The following is a 9,848-nucleotide window of genomic DNA, read 5'->3' on the forward strand; positions in this document are numbered from 1 at the left end:
TCAAGAAACCTTGACCAGAATTCCACACTCATGTTTTAGTCATGTACTATAAATACATAAAAAAACCGTAAATATAATGACAATATTTAGGCAATTGATATACGTATGGAAAACCGTTTTCCACTTAAATGCTTTGTAAACAATGTACGTAGTGATTTAAAGTAAAGTCCCTTTTCTTTTAAAAAGAGTCAATTTTAGCCCATTATGATTTTACCTAGTCATACACACACACACACACGCACATGTTATCTCTCCTGTATTGAAATGAGTTTCCCTTTCAAGAGGAATAGGAAGTCACAATAAAATAGACAATCTTTTAATGTCCACAGTTAATATTAAATTATATGATTCCACTTAAAAGCACATTAAACAGCATTGTATTTATTTATATATTTTTTTGCTATCAAGGCACAAGCTGCAACTGCCATTTTTAGAAAACGTTTTAGAATCCTGAAATCACAAGACATTTGGAGCAAGTATTTTGCAATACTCACATTAGTGTACAATTTTGGAACTTTAGTAGGTGCCATAACGTATTTGGAAGGTAGTCCAAAATGTCATTCATAATAATAATAATAATAATAATAATAATAATAATAATAATAATAATAATAATAATAATAATAATGAAATATAAGCTGTGTCATCAAAAGGTGGTTATAAAATATCACCACTTCCTTAGCAAAATGAGGAAGAAGACTGCTATATCTTAAAACACATGATTAGGAACATAATATTGTATGGAAATATTTTTAATGAATCACTATTTTACCATTCAGTACTAAAACCTTGCAATAATTGTTTTCCTTTGATTAAATTCAATCAATGATCATTCAGTAAATGTGTTGAATTAAGTTCAATTCATGTGAATAGGCAGATAGATATGGAAGAGCTTACAATGGCAATTCATAAACAAGCTCTTAACAATAAAAACTAAGGAATAATTATTTTCAAGAAGCCTAAGTTCTGTGATCAGTGCACACTACACAAATAAATAGTAGAAATCATGAAACACCGTTACAATTTGTGGAAATAGAACTCTTACACTATATCTAGGAACACATGACCTGGTGGTTAAAATTATGGATCAGAAGCACAGTAGCCTTAATAAATTAACAGATTAAATTAACTCCAGTACTAAAAATAAACAAGAGTCTAAAATGAACTTCAGAATTAAATAAATAAACCACACTAGTACTAGAATATTATCACAGATGTAAGTATTGTCTCAAGAAACTATCCATAACATTGATCTACAAAGATTTAAGAATGTACTTGATAGATGTTGCCAAAAGAAATACTCATTATTTCCAAGCTCCATAGAATGTTAAAATATTCAAGAAATAGAGATCTTACAAAAGACAACAAAATCATAGAGGGAGAGAAATAGGTATATATGCTCATCAATATTTCTGACAAAAAAATTGTTCCAGGTTTACCTTCAACAAAATTGCAGAAGATTAATTTACATTCCGTTGTTTTTTCAAAAACCAACATTTTTTTTTAAATTTCACCTATTCAATAAGATATAGAACACTGACAAAAAGAGAAAAGGAAAAGAAAATAATTAGCAATGACTTTGCTTGAAAAGTGTGTCTACATGAACTTCATTTAAATAGATGAGTTAAAGAGGATCAATAACCACTATGTTCTTCTTGATGACTATTCATATGCCCCAAATTCAAATAAACCCTAGTACATATGAAAGCATGGCTTATTCATAAAAAAGAAATGGGAAAATATTCGTTATCTCTAAAATGAGAAACAGGAAAAATGCATTATCCATAAAAGTGAAACAGAAAATTAAAAAATAAAATCTCTAAAATCCTTTACCGCACCCCAACACCATATATGTAATGGTGCTCTGCATTGTACGCAGTGTTGTCCATACTATTATTTTCTCCAAAGTTTCCTTTGAATGGTATTAAATACACTTAACTCTAGTATTTTCTATTTATTTCCAGTGTGAAATTCAGACTGTTCCAGTTATCTTTCTCTCTCTCTCTCCCTCATCCCACACCACACTCAAACTCACACAGATCACACTTCCCTTCTCTTCTCTCTATCTTTGTTACGACTATATCCCTTCCCTGATCAACATTTGGAAAAGAGAAATAAGAAAATGTTATGTAATGTCATTCTCAGAACTTCTCAGAGTCAGGCAGAAGTGCCTTGGTATAATGTTTGAGAAAGAGTACCCTAGCCATGTGGGAATATCATGCTGTGCTCTCACTGTTAAACTTCACTGTCTGTTTTTAGAGTGAGAAACTAAAGTATAGGAGCTTGTGACTGAATAGAATGCTGGCTGCAGGAGAATTTGAGATGGGTGGCAATATATATATATATATATATATATATATATATATATATATATATATATATATATATATATATATATATATATATATATATATATATATATATATATATATATATTATATATATTTGCTTCTCCTCTCCTCTCCTCTCTCAATAGCTTTAAAGATTGTGTTGCTTTATTCCAGAGACAAAAGAAAATTGTATTCACATAACACCTTCTTCCACAAAGCTAAGAAAATTTCATATATAGTATCACATTAACTCTCTGCACATCTGTGTGAAGAAGAGAATTTTAGGTATTATTATCCATAGCTGTGGAAACATGAGACACAGACCAATAAATAGATCTGTCCAATACCAGAAGTTGTCAATATTTGAAGTAGAATCCAGGTTTCCTAACAAGTACAAAGTGTTGGGTTTTTTGTTTGTATCCCTAATGTATGTGCTGATTTTTTTTTATATTTTTATTTTGTAATGTTTAACAATCACTGCCATACAATTGCGATTTTATCCCTCCCCACCTACTCCCCACTACCCCCCTCCCTCCCCATGACTGCATACAATTCTGTATAGATTCTACATATACTTTCCTATTGAGTATATTTTCACTATAGTCATGCTATGTAGTCAGACTAAGATACATGAAAGAAATCGTACAACAAATCAGAACATGATACACAAACACATACACATACACAAACATGATCTGCTACAATATGTGAGTGACTTCCATATTTCTCTCTCTGAGTGTGGCAGGCATTTTGCCTTGAGATCCTCCATTGGGATTTTTTTTTTTTTGGTAAGAAGTTCTTGTGTTATTACAAAAATCTAAGTCTACCAGAAAAAAACTCTCACACACTGTGGTTGTTGCTGTGCATAAAGTTCTCCTGGTTCTGCTCCTTTCACTCAGCATCAGGTCATATAAGTCCTTCCAGGCCTCTCTGAAGTCTTCTTGTTCATCATTTCTTATGGCACAATAGTACTCCATTACATTCATATACCATAATTTATTCAGCCATTCCCCAATTGATGGACATCCCCTTGACTTCCAGTTTTTGGCAACTACATAGAGTGCTGCTATAAATATTTTTGTACATGTGGGACCCTTTCCCATTTATATGATCTCTTGGGGATTTAGTCCTAGTAGCGATATTGCTGGGTCAAAGGGTATGCACATTTTTGTAGCCCTTTGGGCATAGTTCCAAATTGCTCTCCAGAATGGTTGGATGTGCTCGCAGCTCCACCAACAATGAATTAGTGTTCCAACTCTCCCACATCCTCTCCAGCATTTATCATTTTCTTGTTCTGTCATGTTTGCCAATCTTATAGGTGTGATGTGGTACCTCACAGTTGTTTTGATTTGCATCTCTCTAACCAATAGTGATTTAGAGCATTTTTTCATATGATTATAGATAGCTTTAATTTCTTCCTCTGAAAATTGCCTGTTCATATCCTTTGACCATTTATCAATTGGGGAATGACTTGTATGATTATACATTTGGATCAGTTCTCTATATATTCTAGAAATGAGGCCTTTATCCCTGAGCTTAGCTGTAAAAATTCTTTCCCAATTTACTACATCCCTCTGGATTTTGGTTGTATTGGGTTTGGTTGTGCAAAAACTTCTCAGTTTAATGTAATCAAAGTTATCCATTTTGCATTTCATAATGCATTCTAACTCTCCTTTAGTAAAGAATTCTTCCCTTCTCCATAGATCTGATAAATACACTATTCCTTGCTTCTCCAGTTTATTCATGGTATCAATCTTTATACCTAAATCATGTACCCATTTGGACTTTATTCTTGTGTACGGTGTCAGGTATGGGTCTATGCCTAATTTCCCCCACACTGTTATCCAGTTTTCCCAGCAATTTTTGCCAAACAATGAGTTCTTATCCCAGAAGCTGGGGTCCTTGGGTTTATCAAACAGAAGTTTGCTATATTGCTTGCCTACTGCATCTTGAGTGCCAAGTCTATTCCACTTGTCTACCTCTCTGTTTCTTAGCCAATACCAAGTGGTTTTGATAATTGCTGCTTTATAGTACAGTTTGAGGTCTGGTAGCGCTAGGCCACCTTCCCAAGCATTTCTTTTCATTAGTCCCTTTGATATTCTGGACCTTTTGTTTTTCCAGATGAATTTTGATATTATTCTGTCCAGCTCTAGAAAGTAATTGTCTGATAGTTTAATTGGTATGGCACTAAATAGGTATATTAATTTGGGTAGAATTGTCATTTTTATTATATTGGCCCGGCCTGCCCATGAGCAACTAATGTTTTTCCATTTACTTAAATCTGACTTTATTTGTGCAAAAAGTGTCTTGTAATTGTGTTCATATAATCCCTGGGTTTGTTTTGGCAGATAGATTCCTAAGTATTTTATACTGTCTACCCTAACTTTAAATGGGATTTCTCTTTCTATCTCTTGCTGTTCGACTTTGTTGCTAATATATAGGAATGCAGAAGATTTGTGTGGGTTTATTTTGTACCCTGCAACTTTGCCAAAGTTGTTTATTAATTCTAGTAATTTTTTACTTGCATCTCTGGGATTCTCTAGGTAAATCATCATATCATCTGCAAAGAGTGATAACTTAGTTTCTTCTTTGGCTATTTTAATTCCTTGGATATCTTTATCTTGTCTAATTGCTACAGCTAACATTTCTAGTACCATATTAAATAATAGTGGTGATAATGGACAACCTTGTTTCACCCCTGATCTTATTGGGAATGCATCTAGCTTATCCCCATTGCATATAATGCTTGCTGAAGGTTTTAGATAGATACTGCTTATTATTTTATGGAAAGTTCCCTTTATTCCTACATTCTCCAATGTTTTTAGTAGGAATGGATGTTGTATTTTGTCAAAAGCTTTTTCTGCATCTATTGAGATAATCATGTGGTTTTTGTTAGCTTTGTTGTTGATGTGATCGATAATGCTAATAGTTTTCCTAATATTGAACCAGCCCTGTAGTCCTGGTATGAATCCTACCTGATCATAATGTATTAATCTCGTGATAAGATGCTGTATTCGTTTTGCTAAAATCTTATTTAAAATTTTTGCATCTATATTCATTAGGGAAATTGGTCTATAATTTTGTTTCTCTGTTTTGTCTCTTCCTGGTTTGGGTATCAAAATCATATTTGTATCATAGAAAGAATTTGGGAGGACTCCTTCTTCCCCAATTTTCAAGAATAGTGTATGTAGTATTGGAATTAACTGTTCTTTAAATGTTTGATAGAATTCACTTGTGAATCCATCTGGCACTGGAGATTTTTTCCTAGGGAGTTCATTGATGGCTTGTTCAATTTCTTTTTCTGAGATGGGGTTGTTTAAGTATTCAACTTTCTCTTCTGTTAATCTGGGCAATTTGTATTTTTTAAAGTATTCATCCATCTCGTTTAGATTATCGAATCTGTGGGCATAAAGTTGGGCAAAGTAGTTTCTAATTATTGTTTTAATTTCCTCCTCATTGGAGGTGAGTTCACCCCTTTCATTTTTAATATTAGTAATTTGGTTTTCTTCTTTTTTTTTTAATCAGATTGACCAAAGGTTTATCAATTTTATTAGTTTTTTCATAAAACTAACTATTGGTTTTATTTATTAATTCAATAGTTTTCTTAATTTCAATTTTATTAACCTCTCCTATGGTTTTCAGTATTTCTAATTTGGTATTTACTTGGGGATTTTCAATTTGTTCTTTTTCTAGCTTTTTCAACTACAAGCCTAAGTCATTGATCTCCTCTTTCTCAATTTTATTTATGTAAGCATTCAGAGATATAAAACTTCCCCTAATAACTGCTTTTGCAGTGTCCCATAAGTTTTGGGATGTTGTCTCACTATTGTCATTCTCTCGAATGAAATTGTTGATTGTTTCTATGATTTCTTCTTTAACCCAACCCTTCGTTAGAATTAGATTATTTAGTTTCCAATTGATTTTTGGTTTCTCTTTCCATGGCCTTTTATTACATGTAATTTTTAATGCATTATGATCTGAAAAGGATGCATTGATTATCTCTACCTTTTTGCACTGGATTGTGAGATTTTTATGTCCTAGTACATGCTCAATTTTTGTAAATGTTCCGTGTACCGCTGAGAAAAAAGTATATTCCTTTCTATTCCCATTTAATTTTCTCCAAAGATCTATCATATCTACCTTATCCAGAGTTTTATTTACCTCCTTAACCTCTTTCTTGTTTATTTTGAGGAGGGATTTATCGAGTTCAGAGAGGGGGAGGTTGAGGTCCACCACTAGTATAGTTTTGCTATCAATTTCTTCCTTCAACTCCCCCAACCTCTCCTCTAAGAATTTGGATGCTATACCACTTGGAGCATACATGTTTAGTAATGATATTGCTTCATTGTCTATGGTGCCTTTTAGCAGGATATAGTTTCCATCCTTATCCCTTTTGATTAGATCTATTTCTGCTTTTGCTTTGTCTGAGATTAGGATTGCTACTCCTGCCTTTCTTACATGAGCTGAAGCACAATATATTCTGCTCCATCCTTTGACCTTTATCCTATGTGTATCCCCCCGTTTCAAATGTGTTTCTTGAAAGCAGCATATTGTTGGATTATGGCTTTTAATCCATTCTGCTATTCGTCTCAGTTTTATGGGAGAGTTCATTCCATTCACATTCACAGTTATGATTACAATCTGTGTATTTCCCTCCAACCTCTTTCCCACCATTTGTTCTTTTAGCTCTCCAGTCTCCCTTCCCCTCCTCAATAGTATTCACTTTTCTCCTCCTCCTCCTGCAGCCTTCCCCTCCTTCTTTTGACCCCCCTCCCTTTTAGTCCCCTTTACTCTTATTGCTTCTTTCCTCCCTTTTAGCCACCCTCCCCTTTCTTCCCCCTTCCCCTCCTACTACCTATAGAGCTAGTTAGGATTATCTACTTAAGATTATTGTTCCCTCCTTTGAACAAATCAGATGAGAGTACCTTTCAAACAATGCTCATCTCCCTCCCCTCCTTCCCTCTACTATAGTTTTGTACTTCTTCCTGTGATATAATTTGCCATTTTCTGCTTCCCCCTTTCCACACCTCCTATTACATTCCCTTCTCATACTTCAATCATATTTTTGACATGACATCATTTACTTTATGCCCGTTCCCTCTACATATATCCCTTTTATCATAATAGCTGCACAGTTCTCAAGATTAACAGGTATCATCTTCCCTTATAGGGAGGTAAACAGTTTGCCCTAATTGAGTAGCAAGTTTTTGTTTTTGTTTTTTCCCCTCTGTTTACCTTTTTATGATTCTCTGGAGACCTGCATTTGAAGATCAAATTGTCTATTGAGTTCTGGTGTTTTGGTCAGGAAGCTCTGGAAATCCCTTATTTCGTTGAATGACTTTCTCCTTGCCTGAAATGTTATGCTGAACTTTGCTGGGTAGTTGATCCTTGGTTGAAGTCCCAACTCCTTTGCCTTATGGAATATTGGGTTCCAATTCTTTCGATCTTTTAATGTAGAAGCTGCAAGGTCCTGTGTGATCCTGACTGTGTGTCCTTCATATTTGAATTGTTTCTTTCTGGCTGCTTGTAGTATTTTCTCCTTCACTTGATAGCTCTGGAATTTGGCAACTATATTTCTTAGGGTTTTGAGTTTGGGATCCCTTTCGATGACTATTTTGCCCTCTGAGTCTAGTACTTCTGGACAGTTTTCCTTGATGATTTCCTGGAAGATATTGTCCAGACTCTTTTCTTCATCATGGGTTTCTGGCAGGCCAATAATTCTTAGATTTTCTCTCCTGGATCTATTTTCCAGGTCAGTTGTTTTTCCAATTAAATATTTTACATTTTCTTCTATCTTTTCATTCTTTAGATTTTGTTTGACTGATTCCTGTTGCCTCATTGAGTCATTAGTTTCTACTTGCCCAATTCTAATCTTCATCGTAGTGTTTTCTTCAGTTAACTTTTCCATCTCCTTTTCCATCTGACCAATTTTTCCCTTTAAGGAGCTATTTTCTCCATTTAATTTTTGTACTTCTTTTTCCATTCGACCAATTTTCCCAGTTAGGTTTTGGGTTTCCTTTTCCATTTGATTAGCTCTTCCTTTTAGGGAATTATTCTCTCCAGTTAATTTTTGAACTTCCTTTTCCATTTCTTCAATTTTCTTTTTCAGGGTGATGTTCTCATCAGTGAATTCTTTTTTTATAGTTTTAAAATCATTGGCCAGTTTTTCTTTTATATACTTCTTCAGACGTTCCAGGTAATCTAGTTGTGCTTGCGAGAAATTCATAGTCCCATCTGAGGTTTCAGATGGAAGTACAGTCTCAGCTCTAACCTCTTTGGTGTTTGTGTTTTGGTCCTTATCCCCATAGAAAGATTCTATGGTTTTTTCACTTTTCGTCTGCTTTTTCCAATTCATGATGTTGGCTGAGTGTTGTAGCTTTTGGTTCTTTCAGTCAGAAGGTACAGATCTTTAAGCTGAGCTGATGTGTGTCTGGGCTAAAAGCAGGCTTTTGTTTTTTGTTTCCCCGATCAACCCTGGGGTTAGCTTGTTAGGTGTGTGGCAGGTGTGATCTGGTCTCAGGATATCTCCTCAGCTGACTTGAGGCAAAGGCAAGGTCAGGGGATGGTGATCCCAGCTTCCCTATTGTCTTCCCTTTTCCCCTGGAGGGCTGGGGCACGCCTAGAAGCTAACGTGTGTTCCCGCCCCTCCTGGGGCTCGTCTCCCGGCTCTGAGGCTTTCCTGGGTCTCAGTGCGAATTTTCTCTGCCCTGGGTCGTCTGTCCCTCCAGATCACCTCCGCCACAGTAGGAAGAATCCCCCCTTGCCACTTTTCCAGCCTCTGGTGTTATGAGACCACCCGCCCCCTTCTGCTGTTCACGCTGATCCAGGATTAATCTGGGGAAGAATTTTATGATTCCCTCACGGTCATCAGGGGGAAGGAGAGAGCACTTACTGATCACTCTGCCATCCCAGTTCCTGGAAGTTCAAGTAGTGACCCACCGAAGTCCATCTTCAGGCTGAAGATTTCAGGGACTGCTGCGCTGATGTCTGGCACTCAGCGGCTCTCACCGGCTCGGCCTGCCTTATCTCCTGCTCCGCTGGTCTCGCCCGCCACTCTCGGGCTCCTCTGGTCCCCTCCGCCCTGCCGCGCTGACCGCACTGCGCTGTGCGCCGGGGTCTTAGCCCGGAGGAACAGATCCCTCCCGTGGACCCTCTGGTCCAGCCTGGGCTCCGAATCCGTCAAAGTCCGTCACCCACTGGATTCTACACCTCCAAAGTCTGGTCAGACTCTACCCCCAGAGATATCCAGAGGAGTTTTTCCAGGAGCTTAGGTGAGTCGTTGCTTTCACTCTGCCATCTTGGCTCCGCCCCCTGTATGAGCTGATTTTGAGCCAAAAAATAATAAAACAAAACAAAACAAAACAATCTAATGGCCAAAATGATGTAATTAGAATTTATTCACAGAAGTACAGAAAACATTTACGTCTTATTTTATGACATTGCATCTTTGGAAATTTAGAATATCATTGTAATGTATTTAACCATAGAGTGAGATCTTGAGGATTAAGGCAGTGAACT

Source organism: Notamacropus eugenii, chromosome 6 (genome assembly GCF_028372415.1).
Source record: "Notamacropus eugenii isolate mMacEug1 chromosome 6, mMacEug1.pri_v2, whole genome shotgun sequence".
Lineage (NCBI taxonomy): Eukaryota > Metazoa > Chordata > Mammalia > Diprotodontia > Macropodidae > Notamacropus > Notamacropus eugenii.